General features: G+C 46.0%; 1 long non-coding RNA gene across 1 annotated transcript in view; it reads right to left on the bottom strand.

Annotated features, from left to right (window-relative positions):
• Positions 1–288: 288 nt before the first annotated feature.
• LOC147706223 (uncharacterized) overlaps positions 289–25,408 on the bottom strand; it is a 38,849-nt gene continuing 13,729 nt past the window's right edge. Inside the window, exon 3 of the long non-coding RNA XR_015297349.1 lies at positions 289–1,351. This is a non-coding gene — a long non-coding RNA (uncharacterized LOC147706223). The remainder of the gene's footprint in view (positions 1,352–25,408) is intronic.

The following is a 25,408-nucleotide window of genomic DNA, read 5'->3' as shown; positions in this document are numbered from 1 at the left end:
CTATGAGAATCATCTCAGACATCAGCTCAATCAATTCATTCTGAATGGGTTTGCCAACATAATGTGTATGAATCTCCTTCGTGGTAACTCTGCGAACATGTTCCATCATAACAGAGTCAAATTGACCTAAAAGTTGTACAAGCCCTAGGAAGTTGTCATTGTGGGGTTGGTTCAGCTGGTCAACACTGCAGCGGAATGCCAAATTATGTATTGCTAGGTACTGTGTAATTGCTAGGAGCCTCTCCAGGACATTTCGCCAATGCATCTTCTCCTGCTGGATTTGAGCAAGGTTTTGCTTATCAATAGTGCATTCCTTCCGCATTCGAAGTGCAAGCTCCTTCCACTCTCTAATATTTTTTAGGTGTTCCGGAGAATTTTCATGATCATGGAAACGCTAACCAAGATGGTGCCAATCAGACAAACCACTGCTCACAAGCTGAGTGTTAGTGAAAGAAGTGGTAAACAATTTGCAGCAGAAAAAAACCCAGCATTTTTGTATGTTGAATACACCAGCCACTGACAGTTCATTTGTTGACCGTTACTCATTTGCCTTTTGAAATGAGTAGGTTTGAAGGATCGATTTTGGGAGTCATGTGGAAATAATCACATGCATTACGTCCAGCAGGGTAAGTCCTCTTTCTACTAGGTAGCAACGGATTCTATCACCTTGAGTAGTAGGCCATTTTCCTGGGTCATCATCACTGTGGTGGAAAAACCTTTCAGCAGTTTTGCTAGTAGTTTCATCGCTACAAGTCTCTGCCACTTTTACAATGTCCAGCCGCTGACTATACTGGTTCTTTACTCCACAATCATAATTTTCAGATGGCATATTAATTGTGATCTTAACTTGCTGTTGCGCATCCGAGTTCTTTTGGTCCTCTCCTTGGAACTTGGAATTGTCACTGGCATTTTCTTGCTGCTGGTCCTCTGATTCCTGTTCTTGCAGCTGAGATACTGGTACTTCTGTAACTTGGTGCTCATGTTCCTGATCACGTTCCTCGAAACTGGAGACTACTGGCTCTGGTAGTAGTCATGTGTTTAGGATCTTGGCCCAGGACGCTCTTCATCACTTTAATGTTGTACTGAATGAGTACACTAGTGGCAGTTGATGCTTGGTGCTGGTCCTGCGGGTTCTCTGGATCCTGATTTTGGGACTGGAAGACTGCTGTGTTGGGGGTACTTTCCTCCTCATTGTGCATCCCTCTTCTCATAAATGTTAGTGCTTCCCGCTGACTTTTATCTTCTTCAATCTGTTCCCGCTTCCTTTTCCTCTTGAATGCACCAGAGGCATGTTTCTGTCCATTGCCGCGTTGACGGCTTGCCACTTTTCCTCATGTTAAAAAGCTTGACCCTGCAGAAAAAAATGTAAAATGAGTTCTACAGCAAAAGAAACAAATTTAAATATTTAATGCAAGAATGCACCATTGTTCAAACTACACAACACCATAGGTAGTATTCAAAACACTTATCACCTCTGAAGAAAATTAAATGGAGAATTTGGAGTGAACCTCAGCTGACAAATCTTATAATCACATTGAAAAATAATTGGAAGTGCACTGCAACCTTTCTGTGTGATATGTTCGTGGGCCCTTTTTACCTTTTTTGCAAGCTTGTGCTCCGATCTTTGGCTTTCCTGTGACTAATCTTCTTATAAGTCATAAAAGGTCACTATTGTGAGATAAGTGAGATTGGTCCTTTCCGACATACTTTCTCAGCCCTGAATAGTTTGTCTTTCAGTGGCCACAAAAGACATTAATACCTTAATCATATTGGCCCACTTCAAAATGTAAGCTACATAAAAAGCTAATTTACCAGAAATTTCCACTACAAACTCCCACAATGGAAGTGACAACAAAAAAGGCAGTAAACACAAAGACTTGTTTGTAAATTTCATTAAGGGCAAAGAAAACACAAATAGCAAAAGTGCCAAATAAACACATATTGAAAGAATGGAAGAGCATAAATCAAGTAGGACAAGAGCTACAAAATAGAGACACCTTCAGTATAATAATCATTGCGCAATAGGTGATCGAATGGCATAAGCACCATAAAGTCACAGGATCAATGAACAGACACCACCACCACCATACTTCAACTCATACTAATGCAGACAAACTGTGAGAAGACCTCACTGGAGGAGAAGGTGAGCACACATGAAAAGGAGGTGAAGAAAAAAGTAACACTACAGGACGTATCTGACTAGGAACACGTCTCTTGGTGACTTGGTGGAGTGGTGTGGCTCACTGGTTAGAGGCGGCAGACCTGTAAGCAGAGAACGGCCCCGGACCAGGGTTCAATTCCCGACGCGGCAGGGTCTTGGACCAGGGTCAACGGACTCGATAATTCTCGCCTCAGTGCCTACTCTAACCAGGGAACACACTCGGCAACTCTGGGCATTAAGCTTACCTCATCTCCACAACGGCCCCCCACAGACGCCGGGGATGTCTGGTTTCACCCTGGAGATACCCAGTAAGGGACCATCCCACAGGGAAAACCAGGACGGGTTCCCCAGCGGTCTATAGCGCCAGGACACTCGGGTAGAGTAACAGTGCGCTTTACAAGTATCCCACATTTAGAAGTATCCCACATTTGACTCATCTTGTTCATAAATAATGTACCACTTCATACTGGAGAAAAACACACCTCACACCATAACCCCCAAACTAAAGCTCCTAGGCACACTAGGTTACTATGATATTGGGTTTCTGCAGTGATTTGCCTAGGAAATATTTTCCCAACAAATTAATTGGTGAGAATGTACGGCAAATCACCAACATACTCAAGCATCATGTGGCACACACTCATCTTTTTCCTCATGCACCAAAAGCTACAAGCAAAGAGGTGTATTTACGACATTAGTGGCCTTGGGACACCTGCTTAGCACTCATCATGTTTCACAGTCAACTCTTATTCTACTTCATCTGCAAAGGATACACCATTCGAAACATCCAGTTGGTATATCATGCTCATCTATGCATCATGACATACTCTACATACTTCTGGGGTTTAGGACATGAGGCAACCATCCTGGGCAGCAGTCAGATTTAGGCCATACACATTGCAGCTTCGATTAGGCCACTTAGGAGCTCAAACAATGTTTATTTTTAATATTGTTATTATTATTATTTCACAAAAACAACACCAGTGAAGCCACAGACACGGCACTTACAGGTAGATGCATCAAGCATTTTTGCGAGCGCAAACGGTGCGAACCGCAAAATTCGGCTGTTTGCGCCCGCAAAAATGGCATTTGAGATGCATCAAGGGTTCATGCACTCGCAATTTAAGAATTCGCGAGTAGTTGCGAGTTCTCAAATTGCGAATGCATTTAAGGAATCGCAATGTGCGATTCCTTAAATGCAATGCATGAACCATTCCTAGATTGCGAATTCGCAATCTGGGGCCGCTATTTACCGTGAAGTCAAACTACGTGGTAAATAGCAAAAACTTAGAAATATGCACTTTAGTGCATTTTTCGAAGTTGTATGTTGCGCACACACATGTCCTTGAGACATGTGTGTGCGCAACACCAGTGAACATTACCATTTCATGGGTGCAACAGGGTGTCCTTTGGACACCCTGGCACACTTGAAATTGCGGCACATTTGTGATTAGCTAATTGCTAATCGCAAATAAGGAATGACTCACCATTCTTTCCTATGGGCTTTTAGGCCCATAGGATTGAATGGGAAAGCCATTCCTTATTCGCGATTAGCTATTAGCTAATCACAAATTAGGAATCAGTAGGAATCTCAAATAATATTGCGATTCCTACATGCATCCCGTTTTGCGAGTCTTTAATAGCAAATCCTTAAAATTTGCTATTAAGGACTTGCAAAACATGACTTTTATGAATCTGGGGGTTAATCTGAAAATGTGCTCTCATTATACATAGTCATAGTAGACACAGTGCCAATACAGGAGAAATAAAGTAGTAGCCACAAACAAAGGCATGTGAGCGATACATAGGTTCTTGTGAGAAGTAGGAGGGGTAAGGATCGTCGAGTAGTGTGTGAGGGGAACAAGAAGGATAAAGTTAGGTGGGTGATGCACATTAATCTAGGCAATGATAGGGGTGAGGCACTAAGCCTTAAGCGATCCAAATGTTCAGCAATCTCCCACGCATTCAAATGTTCTGGTTCCACTTCTCCACTGACAGCCTCCCATGTCCAGATAGCCTCATGCTCTCCTTCTTACTGTGGAAACTCTCTCGGCCTGAAAGAACTGTAAATCTGGGCTGACACAATGTCTCTTACATAACATGGCATGACATAAAAAACAACGCAAACCTACACGTTAAAGAAAATGACATTCCCTGCAATCACGATGTCGCCACACATTGATGTGGTAATTCAGTGTGTTCTATATTTCCAGTCCTCCCATTGGGCTGCCAGTCTGGTCGGATGGGGGAGAGCTGTAAAACAGCAACCCAGCAAACACCAACAGCAGAACATTTGTTCCTTGGTGCACCAGCACGCAGGCGGTCAGTCAGTGCACTCCTGTACTGAAGATCACCTCTTTATGGTTGGGTGGTGGCAGTCAAATAAATGCACCTTATGTGGCGCGGGACAGGCAGTAGCATACCGCTGTGTACATTTCTGTTGGAAACATCAATTTCGAAGACCATACATTTGTGGCTTTAATATCAGCGGTTTCTTAACACTGGAATCACGGGCAGGTGCCAGGCCGACTCCGAGTGAGACGCTCGCTCCCCACTCACATCTGCTTTGTCAATGATGTAATTGTAAGCTTTCCTTGGCAGTTTCAAGTAGTTCAGTGACATTTCCAGATAGTAAACGGACTGTGATCTTACCTTCATCAAAGACGTCACACCAACGCGGCCCGAACCGACTCCCGACTCGACCCTGCTCCTGGCTGAAGAGAGTAGACTGTAGGCCAGGGAGCGCGTGTGGCGTGCGTTGCTGCGTCACTGCAGGGCGGGGGCTGGCCAAAATGATGTCCAGGGCCGTCATTGGTAACGCTTTCCAGATTGACGGCCCTGGGACCCACATCAGTAAACGCCTGCTGCCCGCGCGCCTCACACGGCACCACCACCACTAAGCTAGGTGGTGGGGTGCGTGCGTGCACGGTGACGGTGCATTAGTTCCACAAACTGCCGTTGCCTGCGCGAGAGCGCGCAGCGCTTTCCGAATTTCGTGTCGAGCCGGGCCCCCTGCTCTGCAGTCTACTCTGCGGGGCCGGCGGCGGGCCCCCCTGAGCGCGAGGCCCTTGCCAGCTGCCCATGCCAACGGAGGGCGGTTTATTTCAGTGGCGAACGTGTACTTTTTTAAAACTGGGATTGACTTGTTGGTTAGAATCTATAATTCTCGACAATAACGTCAGTTCTAATATTTCTAGGAAACAATTCACAAGAATGGCACAATTTCCATGAATTGTGTGATTAGAAAATAGTGCTATTAAAGCGATAATGCTATAATGTCAGGCAAGTACAACCGTGGATAGAGCATTATTACACTTTCTCAGAAAATCTGAACTCCATTTTGACAATTAACCTTTCTAAAAGGTGCAGTACATTTCCCTAGCTTGTTCATAGACTTCAGCTTGCTGCATATGCTCACGCATACAAAGCTTGGCGAACAGTGGAAGTGATTAAAATACTTTTAAACACACTTTATCACTTTTTGTTGACTTTTGGTAGGATGAGGTTTCCATAAAATTCCTCCGAAGATCCATTTCTCAAAATTATCTGCATCAAATCGCCCCAAACTTCACATGCAAATAGAAATTGCTGCAGGCTGTCAATATGGTGAAAATTGGTGATTTTTTTTTTTTTTAGTAAAAAACACCTTAAACGGCGTCAAAATTTAGGTACAATTCGGGTACATGCACAACTAATGAATGTATGTTTGGTGAAAATCGATACTAAAACGTAAACATTAAACATACTTTGGTTACTATCCATGCGACGTGCACAGGGAAGTAGCCAGAAAATTAAAATACTCCCTCCCCACTTTGATCCATTCCTCTGAAGCAAGTGAGTGAAACGATCAGACTCTAATCACTCTGGATGAGGTCCCTTCATACCGCCTTCCATCCATCTATCTCTCCATCCTTTAAGCCTTTCAAGCTCTTCCATCTTTTCATGTTTCCACCCACCCCTTCACCATTCAATACATCAACCCTTTCATCATTACAGTCTTGCATCCATCATCCTCCGGGTCTGGTGGCTCAGTGGTGCGTCCACTGCAGGGGACTGTGTTCGACCTCATGCTCACAGATTCAAATCCCGGCGGGTCCACTCAGCCTTTCATCCATCTGAGGTAGATAAAATGAGTACCATTGAGTTGGGTAACAGTATACATCTGTTATTCAGCGCCAAGGGACCCCTTTAGGGTGAACATGTGATTTACAAATAATATGTTATGTTATTGATGCTGCAGCAAACAGCTCCTGCAGAAATTCTCTACCCTCAGCTACTGAGTTTAGAAGACATTGAACTGGGAAGACCTTCACCCTGCCTCGTTCTCTGCCTGGTTCTGTCTGTGGACTTGCTCGGCTGTGTGCACAAGGAACATGCCCCATTTATCTACATAACCTCGCACTGTCTGAAAGTGATGATAGTGGTCTTCATAATCGTGCCGCACAGTATCTGTTCCTCCGATTGAATTATTCGAGCACATCTCCATCATTTAAATGTACTCATCGCTGTAATATTTCTTCTGCCTGGAGAATAATACAGGAGAAACAAAAAAGATCGAGGCAGGAGAGGAAGATGTGGGGCATGCACAAAAAAACAGATGAAGGGGAAAGGGAATGGAACAAGGCGCCATGAAAGTAAGGCGGCGAAAAATGGACAGAACCAGGTGGCAGGCACAGACAAACTGGAGAAAGCGAAGGGTCTGGTGCAAAAGGGCAAATACAAAACCCCCTCAGGAGAAAGAATTAATGAAGGAGCTTGGACAAAAGGTGAAACCTGAAAAGTACCCAGCAGTGGCACCTAGATTAGTGTCAACAACAGAGAGTGGAAAGAGGAGAAGGCAGCACATGAAAAGGAAGATGAAGGAAGGAGCAGAGCAGGAGTCTTCTCTGGACACAAAGAAGAATAAAGAGAAGGCAGTAATGCCAGCGAAAGTGCCAATGAACACTGAGAATGTAGTGTCATTAGAAACAGAACAAAAAGAAGCTCATGATCACAGCAAGACCATAAAGAAGGCCGATTAGTGATTCATTTCATGTGGTATGTTGCAACATGGGCAGCTGAAAGAGAATGAAGTGGATGGAGGAACTCAAGTCTAAAAGCATAGACAATTTGAAGTGGTTGTTTGGCTGGGGGAGTTGGTGTCTGTATGACTACTGCCTTATGTTCTCTGGTTTCTACATTGTCGGGCTTTGTCTGTGTGTCAAGTTTTTTACCTGTATGATTATCGTCTGTCACTCGCAACTAATTGGCGAGCTTGGGAAGCAAAGGGCGTGCACAGCACATATGAATAATTAAGTACATCATTAAAAAAATGAATTTCTCAATCCCATCCGTCCCACGTGCTCAGTAAATGAATACTAAGATCGCCATTACATGCAATCACACTCAACCATTGTATGCGCAGAGGTCCTAAACAATGGCCGTAATTCTGTCATTACACCAAACCGGGGCACGTCACAACTATAGACTATTACGGACTGCAATACTATTGAATCAATAATGTAACCCAGGTTGCATATGACAATTGTAACTGCATATGATATGTCATTTGTTAACCTGAAAAAAACGAATAAAAGAGATTTAAACAAAAATGAGAAAAAAAGAATTGCACTGGAAAAAACGGTGTTATGGTTCTGGCTCAAACACATAAAACCAAATAAATTTACCAGCTAATGTTTATCTACGCTAATGCTGATAGACTACTAGAAGTTCTGGCCCTGCTGGCAGGGAATGAGAAGTTCTGGCCCTGCTGGCAGGGGATGAGAAGTTCTGGCCCGGCTAGCAGGGGATTGGACGAAGTACTTGGCTGAAAGCCACAGGGTTGGGAAATAAGTGCATCCTAAAAGAGCAATGAAATTCACTGAAAAAAACAATCTAAACACAACAAACAATTGAAGTTCACCAATGGTGGTTAACAGAGAGCACAACGCATGCCATAACTTGTACCATGCTCTGAACATACTGTGAAAGGTATGCTCAGAACAACCACTATAAAATGGCAGAAACAGAATCCTGAAAATAAGATGGCTGACAAATGTAAATACTAATAAGAAATACATTAAGGTCACAACAAAAACGACTGTGAAGAACCTAGTCAGAAGAACTTGTCAAAATACTTAAAGAGGCTAATCAAATTACTGCCTCCACTCCTAATATTATAAAAGTGTTTTGTGTAAACAAGATTAAGAGTATCAGATGACCATCCTGAAAGAATTCATGTGCTAATTGGATTAGCAATGAGCCAGAGTCTTATCGCAGATAGTCAGCAATATAGCAGGCCTTCAATCGCATACAAGTTAGTTGGCCCATCTCAAATGTGGTTTTTAGAGGCTACTCTTGAGAAAGTGGGTAGGATCACAGAAGAAAACACTCAAAGCCCAGGAGTTTCTCAGCATCATTCAGTAAGGGAAGTGCTCAAGCCCTGGCCAGAATACTTGCAAAGCAAATGAATGAATCAATTGATCACATTTCTGTTCCCAAATGTTTAAACAGGATTGGATTGATCCATTGCTGGAAACGACCATTGAATCTTTTTTCCAAACAATTAGCCAGTCACCTAGAAACTCATAATCTTTTTGGGTGACGTTCAAACTGTCTTCACAGTGCTAAGTATGTGTTGCTTGATGTGAGGACAAGCGCCTGATGGTCACGGACAGAGGGCTGCATCACTGTTATTACTGTTGCATGTGTCCTTGCAATTATATTAGATTGGCTGATTGAGGTAGTGGCATTTTGGACACAATTGTTTAGATCCTTCTGCACAAAATAGATTTCACTGTAAAACAGGACCAGCACCTATTCCCGAACTTATCAATTTACATTGTGCTCTAGTGAAAAGAGTTTACCATAGCAACATAACACTAGACTGAGCTGGAAACCCTTGCACAGGCTACGTTTCCAACTTGAGTGTGCAGGCATTGCCCTGTTGTAGTTCATTGCAGGTTTTGTAATCTCCCCAGACATGGCACGTGGCATCAGATTCCATTGCCTGTGCTGTTGGGGAGGATTAATGTGGCTTCTCATACAGTAGCAGTGCTCCAAAACCACAGCTTCCTTTCCAGGTCCCTATATCTTCCAAGACACAAAATCCACCTCGACTTTAGCATCACATAGTGGAAATTATTCCAAAGTTAGCAGGTCTAACACATGCAAAACATTACCTGCCCTGGGCAAATGGAGTGCGCAGGTTGCATGTAAATTATGCTGTAAGGTATTCAAATCTACACACCTTGCTCAGTTTCAGGTAATGTAAAACGGTACTCGATACATGTAAATGATCACAATAAGGCCCTCAAAAGATGAAAAGCTCAGAACTAATTGTATGGAGTTCCAGAATACATAGTTGATGATCATGGGATCTAATGGGTCTTTTAATGACTTAGTTAAGCTAAATAAAAACTACAAAGATTGGTGTTTTTCTGTCAATGGTGCAGGGCATTGTGCCACTGGAATGTCGGTAAAAGTGATGTTCCAGTGGCGTAATCCCCTTGTAAACGTGTCCCATTGTGTCTTAGCACCACTATTAACTTGTTCCTTTGTTTTCTTATTGTAATCAGTGGGTTAAGAAAGTTTACGCACACAAAGAGAAAGAAATTCTGTTGTACTAGTAGGGATTTTATTCAGTGGTATGTTTCACCAAACAGTCAAAACAAAAGTAAACTGAGGTTCTATAGGACAATCCACAGACATGGGAAGTAGTCTTCCTCTGTGTGCTTCTTTTTCGCCTCAGAATGTAGCAGGGCTTGCTTTTCTTCTCCTTCACACAACGAGCAAAAAGAACAATAGAACATCAGAAGAAATGCTTAAGGACTCTTGTGTATACCCCCACCGAAACACCCTGGTGGTTGTGGTGCTTGCTTCAGAACTTATAACAAATATCCTTATGATCTACTCTCCTTACCTGACCAGAAATTATCATTCGCATGGGTACCTAGAATTCTGCTTTTGGGTAAGCTTCATCCCTTGAAAGCCATACAGTAAAATCCCACTCTTGTTCCATAACACACACCTGACTCTTCCATTTAGATTAACCCTTAGGCTGCCATCTCCCCCCCTGCCCTGAGGAAGACCTGCCTGGACGCAATTCCACTTTTGCGCTATACACAGGGTCGAAACGTCGACGTATTGCAAATGTCTAGACAACGCTTATGATCACAGCCCCATTCGTCATTGGATCATTAAACATATGCGCCAATAATAAGGACATCTATGATTCCCCCCCCCCTTTTTCTTACACAATTTGTTTCTGTATATAGTGGACTATCTTTATCACGAATCACCACATGTCACTGTTTCACCACAGTCACGTACTGCATATTGCAATTGAAATTGTAAATTGCGACAGCCTTTATTATTTGATTTTCTCTAAATACATTCTTATTTAAAAAAAATTGGTGTGTGTTGTATCATTCATATTTGTTATAAGTAAGCTGTTGCTACTTGTTCAAAGTAATTGAAACCCAGACAGAACCAATTTGTTCTTAAAATAGCTAAGTTATGGAGGCGTGGTCCGTCACCAGAAAGAAGGTACGATCCAAAAGATTATACTGGAGTGCCTCCATGGCCCACTTGATGGCTAAGTATTCTTTTTCTACAGTTGCGTAATGTCTCCCAGGGAAATAGTTTTCCACTTAAGTACAGAATGGGTTTGAGATACCCTTGGCTGTCTGACTGGGATAATATGGCCCCTATTTCCCAATTTGACGCATCGGTTTGTAGAACAAAAGGCTTTTTGAAATCTGGACACATTAAAATCGGTGTGGTACACAAAAGGAATTTCAGTGTTTGCATACTGCTTTCTTGTGATTCTGTCCATTCTAAATTGTTATCTGGGTGTTGTTGAGCTAACAAGTCTGTTAGAGGTATAGCAATATCTGCAAATCGGGGTATAAACCGTCGGTAATATCCTACCAATCCAAGGAATCCCTGTATCTCTGTCTTGGTTTTAGGGTATGGTATGTTTTGCACCGCTTCTAGTTTGTTGTGCTGTGGACGTATTGTGCCTGCTTGGACAGTATATACTAGGTATTCGATTTGATCGATTGCTAATGTGGTTTCATTGGGGTTCAGGGTAAGTCCTGCTTGGTACAAAGTGGAGAGAACCTAGTTCAAATGACACATATGGGTGTCCCGAACTGGACTGTAAACAACTATGTCATCGAGGTATGGCACAGCATGTGGCTGATGGTCAGTTAAAAGGACGTCCATTAGCCTTTGAAAGGTGCCAGGGGCACTGTGAAGACCAAAGAACATGACATTAAAATTATATAACCCAGAAGGTGATGAGAAGGTAGTATTTTCTTTGGCAGTAGGGCTGAAAGGTATCTGCCAGTACCCTTTATTTAAATCAATAGTAGACATTACCCTTGCTCCCCCTAGTCGTTCTACTAGCTTGTCTACCTAGTCCATCGGGTAACTATCGAACTTGGAGTGGGTGTTTAGTTGACGAAAATCTATTCAGAAGGGAAGACTGCTGTCTTGGGTTTGGGTACAAGTACTACCGGGAGCACCATTCACTCTGAGAAGGTTCAATGATACCGGCTTGTAGCATTGTTTCTACCTCTTGCTGTACGGCCTGTCGCTGGGCCGCAGGAATTCTATAGGGTCTTAGTTTTATTATCTTCCTACTTTCTGTTTTGATATCATGTTTTACTAGGCAGGTATGGCCAGGCATGCTAGAACAAAATCCGGGATAGCGGTCTAATCGGTTGTACAGCTGTTTTTTTTTTTTTTTAAACAAACATTTAATTTTGCATACATAATTATGTATCACATTTCAACATCAGAAATATCTCAGGCGGTACCGCCCGCTATTCTCTGCATGCTTCCAATTGACTGAAAAGATGCCTTTAAGATCACAGGATTTTGGTCCACCCGCTCTGGAATTGTCAAATCGATTTACCCCATTGGCCGCGACAAATGCTTGTGACTGACTTGGTGGCTCCTCTGCATTGGCTATAGAGAACCCTAATGTTCAGCAGGTTTTACTATGGCAAAGTCAGGGGTGTTTGGGTGAACATGTTAACAACTTGATATCCTGGAACGTTGCAGGTCTAGCGAATAAGTTTACGGACCCCTTGTGGGTCCATTTGTCAAGAAATTCTGTGTAATTTGTTTGCAGGAAACATGGTTGACAGACTGTAGTTTATTTTTAGTGGGATAGAAGTCCTTTTTTGTTCCAGCATCTACAGGCAGGCCAAGGGGTGGTCTTGCAATCTACATCTCCTTAGCTGTGGAATGCAAGATAAAGGTCTTGACCACATTGAGCTCATGCATACAGTCTTTGGTACTTGGTAAGGGGTCGAATAAACTGGGTCTTATTAACTTTTACAATACACCTTCATGCTCCAAGAGTGGGTGTAACATCACCATGCTAGGCTCTTTTATTGGGCAACACTGTAATGCTGCTCTCCAAAATGTTATGATTGCTGGGGATTTTAATATTCACACATGTGGATATCACAGGGTAGCAACATTAGCCGATCTAGGCTGTCCCCGGGTGAGGGGGAATTAATTTTGAACACACCACTCAGGGGGACCTGTTGAACGATATCCTTAACAAATTTGATTTAATGTCACTCTTGTCTCTGTGATCCCCATAGCAAGGTTGTTGTCCCTTCATTTAAAGGGAGAGGTTGGGGTTCACTAATAAACTTCATACTAATCTCATCATCTGCACAAGCATTATTTAGGGGATTCAAGATCCAAGCAAGTGCCTATAGCGACCATAACACTCCGTGTGTAGAACTTCTTGGTCCCCTACTGTTGCTCAAAAAGGGTGCTAGGCCGAATGGGTCACTACGAGCCACAGATGGTATAAGAACGCTGAAGTGGTCTCAGATCGTCCCAGACGTATTCTACAAGTCCATGAAACATGCATGTGCTAGGGAGCTAACCCTCTGCACTTCACTGAGAACATCTCCGGGGAGGTCATTAGTGCTTTCAATATCATCTCTTGCACAGTAGGCAATCTTTTAAGTATCCCGGCCTGCCACCCAGTAATTCAGACCCCTAGATGGTTTGATTCCTCCTGTTCCTCGGCAGCAAGGAGGTTGAGGAAAGCTTTGATTAGCAGCCCTAGACATCAGACGCTGGTTAAATCATGTCGAAGAGACTATAAAATGGCATTGGCTAAACGTAAGCCGCTCTGAAGGAAGAAGCATGGAGAGGGCTAATGGATGCCAGTACATTGAGGAATAGTTCTATGTTTTGGAGCTTTATTCATAGCCCTGTTAAAGACCATGATGAAGGCAGTAGTGTAGGTACACATATCACATAAGACGAGTGTGTGCACCATTTCGAAATGATGTTCGAGAGTCCTGTTCAGTTTAGAGGCCTGTCAACTCAGGAGGTAGCTCCTCCGGACCTGGTTTTTAGCATAGAAGAGATTGAGGTGGGTATAGTCTGGCTGACAAGCAACAAAGCCCCTGGACCTGATGGCATTCCCCCGGATCTTTTTAAATCATACTCAACCTTTTGGGCTCCAGTCCTCGCTGCAGTAGCTAACACTGCGGCCAGGTCAGGATGCCCTGCATCCTGGGCTACCTCAACCATAGTGCCAGTTTTTAAAAAGGGTGACCGTGATAGCACACAATGTATAGGCCAATCGCGCTGTTGGACTCGGTGGTTAAGGTGGTGGGTCGAGTGCTCCTAGAAAAGTTGAATAGCTGGGCAGTGGAACTCTCCTCGTTATCAGACGTTCAGTAGGGTTTTGCCCAGGCCCATCGACTGCGGCCCAGTGCCTTAATCTAACCATGATTCTCAACAAATACACGGTCTCCTGCTCTGGCACCATTTTTCGAGCAATCATGGATCTGTCTTCCGCGCTCGACCGCGGGAACATGACCAAGTTGTGGTAGTCCATGATAGACATTGGGGTAGACAGGAATATTGTTTCTTTTTTGGAATATCTCCATAGTGCTACAAAGGCCCATGTTCGATTTTTGCAGGATCTAAGAGTCTCACGTAATTTCGACATAAAGCGGGGCGTGCGCCAGGGGTGCATTCTAGCACCCTTTTTGTTCAATTCATATATCAACAGTTTAGATAAAGCCTTATTGTCAACGGGGTAGATTTTCCGTTTGTCGGACGTCGTGGTCTCCCAGTCCTTCTATACGCGGACAACGCTGTCCTTATTCAAGAACCGCTAGAGGACTACAAACCATGCTTGACGCATTTTCAGCCTTAATGTCGGCCCGTGATCTTTCTATTAATGACTCTAAATCCTATGTCATGCTGGTCGGCATTCGCCCGAAAAAATCCTTTCAATTTAGGTTAGGCTCTGCTAAAGTACCCCGCACTGATGCCTTCTCGTATTTGGGGGTCGTAATGGACGAGAAGTTGAAATTGGGCTCTTAAAAGCAAAGAAAGAGGGGAAACCTGGTGCGGGTAAATACAGCTTTCTTTAATTTTGCCTCGAAGTTAGGAAAGAAACCTATCGCAGCCCTCTTAAAGATTTACCAGGCTAGGAGCGTTGCAACGGCTTCTAATGGCAGTGAAATATGGGGGCATGTTACCACAGATGATCTTCAAACTGCAGAGACTGCATTCTTGAAAAGCTTATTGGGCGTTCCTCGGGGCCTGTCCAACATAGTGGTACATAAAGAATTGGGGGTACCTTACCTAAGTGATACATTGGCCCTCTGCCCCATACCTAAGTGCCCCTTAATTTTTGGATGAAAACCTTGTTGAGTGTGGGAGCACCGCTAGTCAACTGATTTTAAAAGAGTATATGACTCTCGACCGTGCCCTCCTTGTACCATGGCTCAGATATATCAAAACCAACTTTGAAAGGTTGGGTAGCGCTAATTTGTACTCCAACCCTGAGTCTGTAACTAGAAAGGATGTGAGACTAATAAGGCAGTCCTTTAGTAGTTTAAGGAAAATTGAGAGGGAAGAGTTGAAGTTGAGGAAACCTACTATCTGTAAATTCTTTTTTTTTTTTTTAAATTTTTGGGGAACCTTTATTATTACGTCAAGCAAACACAAGCATGGGCCTACAACCACCCCGGCCGGCCGCTAGTCAAGTCATAAGTACAGCAAATCAATGTGGGAAAATATAGCAGCCCGAAAATCTTGGTCTAACAAGTGTCCAGGATATGACTTGTCTTCAAGCGTACTGGCCGAAATTAGGATTCATGAAGGTTCATTTTACAATAAAGAAAAAATAAGAGTCAATGCCATACGGTCATACATGGTCCTACAATACCAAGCATGAATCAGGAAATCCGCAAATAGAGCAAATACAATTGAAGTATTGGGGGTAAGGTATACGAGTCAGGATAAATGTGAACACAAACCCGTTCCATAGCAAAGCTGCACCCCACCCCTCAAAACGAATCATACTGTAGGAAACATGAAAAACGACGACACCAAAAAGGAAAAAAGACTAAAGGGCCATAGAAACAAATAACGGACAAATTAACAAACCCCCTCCCCCTCCCCCTACCCCCCACCCTGCACCCCTGCAGAAGGCCACGGCCTACCCCCCCCCCCCCAGCAGCGTGCCTGTCGCCCTAAATAAGAGACCCGAAATATAGAAAAAGAGGTGAAAGAAGAGAAGAAGAAAAAAGTGGAGGAGGGCCCTCGATCTTGCCACCCGGCCCCCTCCCCCCCCCCCCACCCCCGCGCCCAGTAAACATCCCAAAAGCAAGATCAGAATAGCCATGGAAAACATTAATCACCGATAGCACCGTCAATAAAACCCCCGTCGAGTGTCCCCCAAATCACCGTCAGCCATCAATAAGTCCACTGGATCCTAGACGGTATCACCCCTGGCCTTTTCTAACAGTAGTACCAACATACGTCCACTTATCAATCGGCATACAGAGCGGCGTGGAGGGTCCAAGTGATCCGGGCGGACCGGGCCGTGTTATTACTCCATGGGACTTCAGCAACCAAAACCCAGCCGAATATGTGTGGCGGAAATCCGTCTGTGTCGGTATCGACCCCGAAAACATCCTCAAGTCCGAACACAGTCTCACCATCCAAGGAGAGAGAGTCACACCATCCGGCAAGCGCTGAGACGTCGCCGGGGCAGCCCAAGACATAGATCGGCGTTGTTTCTCCAGCCGCTGATTAGATATGTGCCCCGACGAGTCACTCACATGTACTACAGATCTGTCCAAGGCGATCTCGTGAGCCGGGTCTTCCAGCGTCTCCATGAGCCTAGGCGTAGCTGGAGCATTCTTCACCGACATAGAGGCGGGCACGTCGGCACTACCTTGAGATCGAACTGTGCCCGTGTGGAACGGTGGGACAACAGTGGCGGCCATCCTTCTTCCCAAGTCCCGGGCGTTATGGATCAGGGTCACATGCAGGGTCGTCAGAGCAGCCAATATATCTTTGGACGTGGGCTCTTTCTCGTGCCGCCAGACCCCTGAACTCTCCCGCACGGCAGCTTTTCTATCCGGATGTGGTCTGCGTAAGAGGGTGCCAGCCGCCATCTTAGCTGATCCGGCCTCGTCCTGCTTCACCTCACCTCGGGACCAGGCCCCACACCAGGGTGCAGCAGGATTCACAGCGAGGACCCAAAAAGTCAAGGCAGGCTTCCCGGAGAAGAGTCACCAAAGGGCTAAACAAAATCTCTGCCGCTCCCCGGGAGCCGCCTGCCGATTCCGGGGGAAGTCCTTAGTTATGCCCGGACACAACACTGCTTTGCCACGCATCCCCACGAGACACTCCGCTAGATGGACTGGGTCGTCACTGTCGCCATCGGCCCATCAGACCTCCGGCGCCCTCCGGCCGACTCCTCACCTCCACCAATGCCCGCTGTTGTCGCAGTCGCGGCCGGCTGTTCTTCTCACTCGACACCCCGGTCCCAGCTCCGTGAGGGCCGCAAAACAGTCGGGGACATTTCTCCGGGTCTGCCGCACGTAGAAGCCTCAGGAGCAAACGGTCAGTGAAAGTTTCCCTCCGCCTACATAAATATGCCGTTCCGGCTCAGGATAGTTGCCAGGATGTATGCGCGGGGTGAGAGGGCTCACGGAGCCGAGCGTCTATGCGGCCATCTCGGTCGCTGGCTTGGCTCCTCCCCCTATCTTTAAATTCTTAATGCTGAAAACAAAACCCCATCAGCTGAGCCTTATCTCTTGGGGTCTTTAAGCATTTACAAACGGTTACTATTCGTCTTGACCCCTTTCATTTATTGTTGGCTATACCAAGGGGTTGTAGGAGAGGGCAGTTGTTAGCACCCTGTGGCTGCGACGGGGAGTCTTCAAAGGATCTGCTATGTTTTATACTATTTTGTAAATTTTATGAAGTCCAACGAAAAACTTTTATTGTTCCGATTTTAAAGGGGAGGAATTTTACTCGGGCTCGTCCTGCCCTTATTTACTTACAAATGTTGCATGAAGAATGTATTTTCTTTGTTCTCAGCTATCTCAACTCTGCTGTGAAGGCCATGGATTGCCTAGATTAAATATTAGCAATGGCCCGGTTCCATATTTACACTTATAATATACATATTCCAGAGAAGGTTTTGAGATTCATTCTTTTAACCGTTTAAAAAACTTTTATCTGAGGGTGAAGGGGTCATGCACCTAATCTTGTATTTTTGGCTCTAAATCAATTTGTACTATTGTGGATTCTAACTTGTTTGTGATGAATTGTGGTATTACTTTTATGGAAATGTAAACGTTTTTATAACTTTTATGGTTTTATATGCTGAAACCGAATAAAGTTGACTGATTGATTGACTAAAAAGAGCCCCGCTAGCCAGGGCCCCCCATTCCTCCAGCTCCTGCATTTACCCCATGACACACAGGTCTAATCTTCCATGCCTGGAACTATTTAGCTCGTAAACTTAATACCCTATGCTACCCCATTCTACCAGGACCCACCCTCCCCTCACTCCAGGCGTGCCACTTCCCCATGGCGCAACTGCTCCGAGCAGTCAGGCATGCCCCCCCAGCATTTTTGTAAGCAAACTTTATTGGGTTTTACAAACATATCCACTTATCACAAATCAATTTTGAAAACATTATCTCAGCAGGTATAGTCCGCCATGCCCTGCATGCCTCTTTGAGCTAAACAGGTCAATCCTCCCGCATTTTGGACTTCGAAATTCACGAGCTTAATAACCCATGTTACCCCACTCTGCTCACCCATTCCCATCCTTCCCCTCAAGCATGCCACTTCCCATTGTGCGACCGTTCCGTACAGTCAAGTATGCATGTCGTAGGTCATGGGCCCTGTGCATCTAGCATAGATCCACATCCAGTTTACTCATGTCCCACATTAAGTAGCTTTAAATCCAACTCCATCTTATACTTTAGCGTTCCCTTTTCATCCTGGATTCTAAGGGACCTCCTCTACTCGGTCGTCTGTTCCCATACCCTGTAGGTTCTTTAGCGATACCACCAGTGCCTCCAACACTCTCGCTCTCTACTCTGCTTTCTCATTCCTAGCTCTTTTCTCTTCCTGCGTTCTGGCTCTCCCTCGCAATCTGCCCATTTAACAAGTTTTGTCTGCCATCTAGTTATACTCTGGCCCTTTTTTGCCTTCCAGTGCATAGCAATGTCCCTCTTAGCTAATGAGAGCCTCAGGTCCAAGAACTTGCTTGTTACTTTGTTCTTTGCTGTATGGGGGAACCTATGTAACGGACAGGTTTTTGTGGTTACCTCTATGTCCCTATCAGTCACATCAGTCAGTACTGCAGTGATCCCCTCCCAGAAATTCCCCATCTGTGGGCAGCTCCAGAACATATGGCCAAAGTCCACTCCTCCCATACCACAACGCGAATAGGCCGCCGATTAAGTCTCAAAATATTTGTTAATCTTTGCTGGGGTAATATACGCTCTGTGTAGGACATTGAAGTTTACTAGCTGGAATCTGGCATTCCTGGCACCTTTCCATGTCCTTTCCACTAGCTCCCCCTAAAGTTTGTTTGGGATGTCTTCTCCTAAGTCTGCCTCTCATTTTTGTCTCAGTGCCGTCAACGGGAGTATCGTTTCTTGGGTCAATCGCCTTTATAAACATGTGACCGCCCTAAAAGTCCCCGTCACCTTCACCACGTATTGGCACCCCAATGACAACTGCGGTTCAGACAGCCACTCCCCCAGTGCTTTGGTATGGCTGCAGTGAGCGCTGAGTGTAGGAAGAAGTCACCCTCGGGTAATCCATATCTCGTCTGAAGGTCCTTGAATGGAAGCATGGTGCCTTCATCAAATAAGTCCCCTAGTGTTTGAGGCCCTAGGTCTCACCATGTTTCTGACCCCGCCAGGTTCCTCCATGAGACAATGCCTCACAAAGCAGCAACAGGATTTCTCGGGCGTGTGGACGCTTAATCCGCGCACACCTCAAACTCCGATTCCAGTACATATGCGCAGTTCGTACTTCCATGGGCAAAGTGTTAAGTCGCATGAGGAGCTTTAGCACGATTTGGGATAGCTGTCTCAGTGGCTGGAGCTCGTTGCACGACTCTTCTATGCCCATGAGTCTGCCTGCTATCCATCTGGTGAACCATTGCAACTGTGCTGCTAGATAATAGGTTGAAAAATCAGGGACAGACAGTCCCACCTGCGACCTTGGCCTCATGAGCACTCCAAGAGCTACCCTGCGCCTTCCCAGTCCCCCACAAAAAGCCCGAGATCAGTGACTTGAGCTGAGCGAAAAGAAATTCTGGGATCCAGACCGGCAAAACCTCAAAATAATACAGCTGTCTCGGTAGTGTAATAATTTTAAGAGGAGCAATCACCGAGAGTGGGAGAGTTCCCCAAACATCATAGCTGCTTTTCACTCCTCTTATCGCTCTCCTGATGTTAGCCTCCAATAGGTCTTCTGGGGTGTGATGAATTTGTGTACCAAGGTACATCAAGTAACGGTTTTCCCATCTCACCACATCCGTTTCCTGCAGGCCAGCTCTATTCCCTATTGTAGGGAAAAGGCAGGACTTAGCCCAGTTTACTTTGAGCCCCCACCATCTCACCTAGCTCTCGCAGCAGCTCCTTTTCTCCCGATAGTGCTTCTCGCGGGTCCGCCAGGAACATTAGTAAATCATCTGCATAGAGTGCGATGTAATAAATTCGCCCATCTACGTTTATACCTTGATAATGCTGTCCCGTTCTGGCTCAAGCTGCAAGTGGGTCCATGGGCAGGGCAAACAATTGGGTTAAAGCGGGCACCCCTGTCTCGTCCCTCAGCCAACTCTGCAAGCATCTGAAATGAGCCCCCCGGTTCTATCCCTGGCAGTAGAGTCAGTGTACAAAAGAGCCGTTCATTTCACAAACTCCTCCCATATTCCTTATTTTGCATCACTCGGAACAGATAGGGCCATTCAAGGCGATCAAATGCTTTTTCGATGTCCACGAGAAGACAGCCGCTTCCACTTTCTGGTAAAAGTCTGCTTCCAGCACCTGGAGGACCCGCCGAACATTTAGAGCTGTGTTACTAGTGGGGATAAACCCTGCCTGATTGCTGTGGATTAAGGTTGTCATATAGGGGAGGAGCCGAGTGGCCAAAATACGACTTAGAATCTTGTAGTCCAAGTTAACCATGGATAGGGGCCGGTAGGCCGAGATGTCCCAGGCCGATTTCCCAGGTTTTAGGAGTGGAATTAGGAGACCCGCTATGTCCTCCTCCAATGCTGGCAATTCTGCACACCCCAGGAACGCATCTAGGGCTTCATCCTCTAACTCTATCCTACTTCTATATAGTTCCGTGTAAAAATCATGGAACAGGTTGTTAATTCCTTGTTGCCCATAACATACTTCCCCGTTCTGTTCCCTTAATTCGAGAATCATCGATCCTCATCTAGCTGGATTAGACAGCCAAGCCAACCAGGCCCCAGACTTCTCTCTCAGTGTGAACTCTAGTGATTTATTGCTTGTAATCGAAGCAGCATAGCCGCTCAACTTGTGCTGCAACTGCTTCCCTGGCCGCTGAAGCTCCTCTTGCTTGTCCAGTTTCTCAGGTCTTTCCGGCTCTAAGTCTCTGAATTATTGATCCACCCTTTGTATGTCCCTATGCACCCCCATCGTCTCTGATATGTACTGCCCCCGAATGACTGCCTTAAACGCCTCCCACTCACCTAGCGAGTTTGTTGCAGTATTAGCATTGATCTGAAAATACTGTTCGATAGCATTGCCCACCGCCTCGCGGAAAACCTGATTGTCCAGCACGTTGGGTTTCAAGTGCTATGTGGGTATTTTGGACCTTGCCCGGGACCACTTAATTTCGAGCAATATTGGATTGTGGTCCGAGATTGTTCTAGTGAGGTATTCACTGGTGTGTACCGGGGAATACAAGATAGTGTCCAGTCGGACATGCAAGTCGTGCAAAGGGAAGAAAATTGAGTAATCTCTAGTGGCCGGCTGCTGAGTCCTCCATGTGTCCACCAACCCCCACCTCTGCTGCCAATGTCACTTTTCTTCTGCTATCTTGTGTTTCAGCGTATCAGGAAGTGGTGGATGTGAGCGATCAAGATCTACATCAGTGATAGAATTAAAATCCCTACCCCCGAATATCACGGAACCAGTCAATATTGGTACTAATTTCCCAGATAGCTGCATCAGGAAGGCCTTTTTGTCTGAGTTGGGAGCGTACAGGCTCCCGATCACTAGGTCTCTACCATCTAACTGCCCAGTCACCAGTACATACCTCCCTTTCGGGTCTGTGACCTGGCCCGTACATTGAAATGGCACACCCGCTCTCACCCAGATCAATAATCCCTGGGCAAATGCTGAGTAATTAGTGTAAAATACTTTCCCTCTCGCTCGATGCTGCAACGCCATCCTTTCCTTCTCCATTATGTGAGTCTCCTGGAGAAGTGCAATTTGAACCCCACTCCGAGCCAAGTATGCATGAATTTTGTGGCGTCTCAGCATCGAATGCATTCCCCGAATATTCCAGGATATAAAATGTTACTCTAGGGGCTAGCCATTGCATGTTATGGTTCTCTTTCTCTGCTAAGTCCTCCATTGTGACACCCCTGGTTCCCACTAACAACCCTTCAACCATGGAAACTCCCCAACTCCCCTCCCCAGGATAGGCACTCTAAAACTAGTCCCCATCCAAAGTTAATTGAAACTTTTAGAGTCCTCTTGTATGTTTTGGGTGCGCGGCTCAACCTTCGAAGTCCTGAGCCCCGTCTCCCCGCCCCCCTGACATTCAGCCTGGATACTGAGCCCCAAACATGTTATCCGCAATTAACCAACGTCCGTGCAGCTTCCCTAGTTCCTCAACCCAGGCTGCTGATTCATAAAGCAGGTACACTCTTCTGGTCTTTATTCCACCACATTTTTTCTCAGACAATGTGATCCGCTGTTTGTGGTGTAACTATCGTCAATTTCGTGTCTGAGTCATCATTATCACTATGTATTGATGATTCTTCTGCTCTTCCTGTCTCTGGTCCACTTTTGCTTGATTCAGGGCTGCGAACATTTTGACTATGTTCCACCACAGCCTGCAATGCTCTGCGTCGCTCCCAGCTGAGCTCTCTTGGGGAGTGGGCTCTGGACCCGACTTTATTATTGCTGGTGTCCTGTTGGGAATTCTCTGTCATTGAGTTCCGTAGTTCGCGGGCCCTCTAGTATCTAACCAGTCCCAAGCCTCTTGCGGTGTGTTGAAAAACTTTGCCCCTTTTGGATCAGCCACTCGGAGCAGCGCTGGGAACAGCATGGCGTACGAGGGTTGCAATTGGCGAAGTCATTTTTTTACAGCCAGGAACGATGCCCTGTTGCGTTGGACTTCCCTGGTAAAGTCCGGAAATATCAGTACTTTGGTATTGTCAATCTGTAGGTTTTGATTTTTACCGGCCCGTAGCAGAATATGGTCACTCTCTCTGAAGTGCAATAGGCACGCTACTATCTGCCGGGGGGGCACCCCCGGTCTGGGCCGTTGGGCCGGGACTCTGTGACCTCTCTCCAGAGCATAAAAGGATGATAGTCCCTCCGGGGTCACTTTCGCCCGGAGCCAGTCCCCCAGAAAAGCCACTATGTTCCCTCCTTCCTCCCTCTCCGTCACTCCAACGACCATTATATTATTTCTGCTTGACCTTCCTTCACTGTCCTCGGCCCTGACTTCTAGTGTTTTAACCTTGGCCTCAAGCTCTTCGAGTGATTTCTGTAACACAGACACTGTTGCCGGGAGGACGACCAATATCTTCTCAGAGACTATGACTTGTTCCTTTAATTTACGATGGCCGTCTTTCAACAGGCCCAAGTCCGTGCCATTGGCATCTATTTTCCCCTCCAACATTTCCCTAGAGGACGTAATAGCTTGCATTATGTCCACTAGAGTTGGCTTAGAGATAGTCGGGCCTCCTCCTGTCTCATTCAGCTCCTCTTCCTTGTCTGTCTGATTCCCTGTGCCCCCTGCACCCTGGGCAACACTTCCCTTCTTCCTCGATATTTTCCCCACATTTAGACGTGCAATCACTTGCGGGCACCGATCTCGTGCTGCGTACCGTGGTAGTAGCAAGGGATAGCACTGCTCCCTGTGATAGGGTGATCACTCACTGGAGGTTAGTGAAGCCCCCCCGCAAGGCTTCACTAACCTCAAGTGGGTGTAGTTCCTCACCCCCTTGCTGCTGGAGCTTGCGGTGCAACTTCCACCGAGTAAGCAGCAGTTATGGTAGCTGTTGTGCGTGCAGCCTCCTTTGTGCTGGAGTGCAAAGGGTCCAACCGGATCAGGACATTAAAAGTTATGGCTGCTTGGCCCCATATAATCTCTAGCCCGGGCATGTCACTTGTCTGCCGCGCCAATCCTGCTCGTTTTCAATGCACCGGGGCAGTAGTCACTTACCCAGTCTCAGAGTAGTTTTCAGCCCTCTTTTGCCTCTCTGATCCGATCTCTGCAGGCCCTACACCAGGCTCCTCCTCTGGCACGGCTACGTGTCAAGGAGAGCCCCCAGCTCTCTATTCTCTCACTGCGCGTCGGTCTCCAAGCATGGATTGATCCCCCTATGAGTCACCCTTTCCTCCAGTGTGACTCCCGTCAAGTGGAGGACGCTCCGCCTGCAGAATTTGTCACCGCCTTCCAGATCAGCTCACCCGTGGTATTCCAGCCGTCTGCTGGTCTCCCTTTCTCAGTCTGCCATGCCCTTAACTGCAGTCGCTTCCTCGATTCCTCGCTGTCTGGCCCATCGGGAGTCTCTCCACACCTCAGGAATACTTCAGGGTCTGCTTGTTGATTGTTTTCGGCGCAGTATCTCAGCTCCCTCCGGCGCAGCAGTTCTTGGGTGCCATGTTGGTTGCGCCACACCCGTCAGTTCTTTTTCGGTGGTTCCCCCTTTTCCAGGGCAGTTCGTGTCCGCCAGATGCTGTCCCGGAGAGCCCGGGCCCCCGGCTCCCAGTTCGGGGCAAATATCCGTGCCCGGGGCTCAGGATGGGTGTGATTAGGGGATAGGGCTGAAGGTGCTCTGCAGCTTGCATCCGTTCACCTCAGCTTCATGCCATGCCCTGTTGTAAAGCTGATGCCGCTGTTAGGACGTTAGTTTCTTGCCAACACAGGGCCTCTCTGGTGTGGTCTTCAAAACAGATAGGAACGTGATTTCTAGGGGTTTTGTAAGGGTGACTTGTTTGATCGCGACTCCAACCTGCTCAGTAGGGTCTTCCCATTTCTTTGGTAGGTTAATGTGGTAGATTTGGTCATTACTCCCTTTATGGGGCATGGATACCCTATATGTGACGGGGGTTACTTTCTATTTTATTACATCGGGTCCTTGCCAGGTCGCTAACCGTTTTTTCTCACAGGATGATTGGAGAATCAATACATTGTCTCCAACATTTAGGTGTCTTGTCTTGGTCCCTTTGTCGTAATAGGTCTTTTGTTTCTGCTGAGCTGCTCCATGTTAAGGTGTACCTTTTCCCAGAGGGTGGAAAGAGTTTCTTTTAATGATGCAGTGTACCCAAGAAGAGGCTTACATTCGTCCTCTTCCTCAGCCCATTGTTCAGCAGCCATCTCTAGGAGTGTGCAGGGTTTTCGGCCAAACAGCCATCTCTAGGAGTGTGCGGGGTTTTCGTCAAAACAGAAGTTCGAAAGGACTAAACCCGGTTGACGCCTGTTCATGGCTTCTATTAGCAAAGAGGACAAGGGGAAGTTTGCGGTCCCAGTCCTTCCCGGTCTCACTGATACTTTTTTAAGAATAGTTTTTATGGTCCTGTTATAACGTTCATCAAGACCATCTGTTTGTGGATGGTATAAAGCGGTTCTAATTTGACGGACACCCAGTAACTTACATATTTCCTTCATGAGACGGGACATAACTGGTGTTCCTTGATCGTTCAGCAAATCACAGGGAAAACCCAC

Source organism: Lissotriton vulgaris, chromosome 7 (genome assembly GCF_964263255.1).
Source record: "Lissotriton vulgaris chromosome 7, aLisVul1.2, whole genome shotgun sequence".
NCBI classification, from domain to species: Eukaryota; Metazoa; Chordata; class Amphibia; order Caudata; family Salamandridae; genus Lissotriton; species Lissotriton vulgaris.
This window is presented reverse-complemented; position numbering and strand designations above follow the sequence as displayed.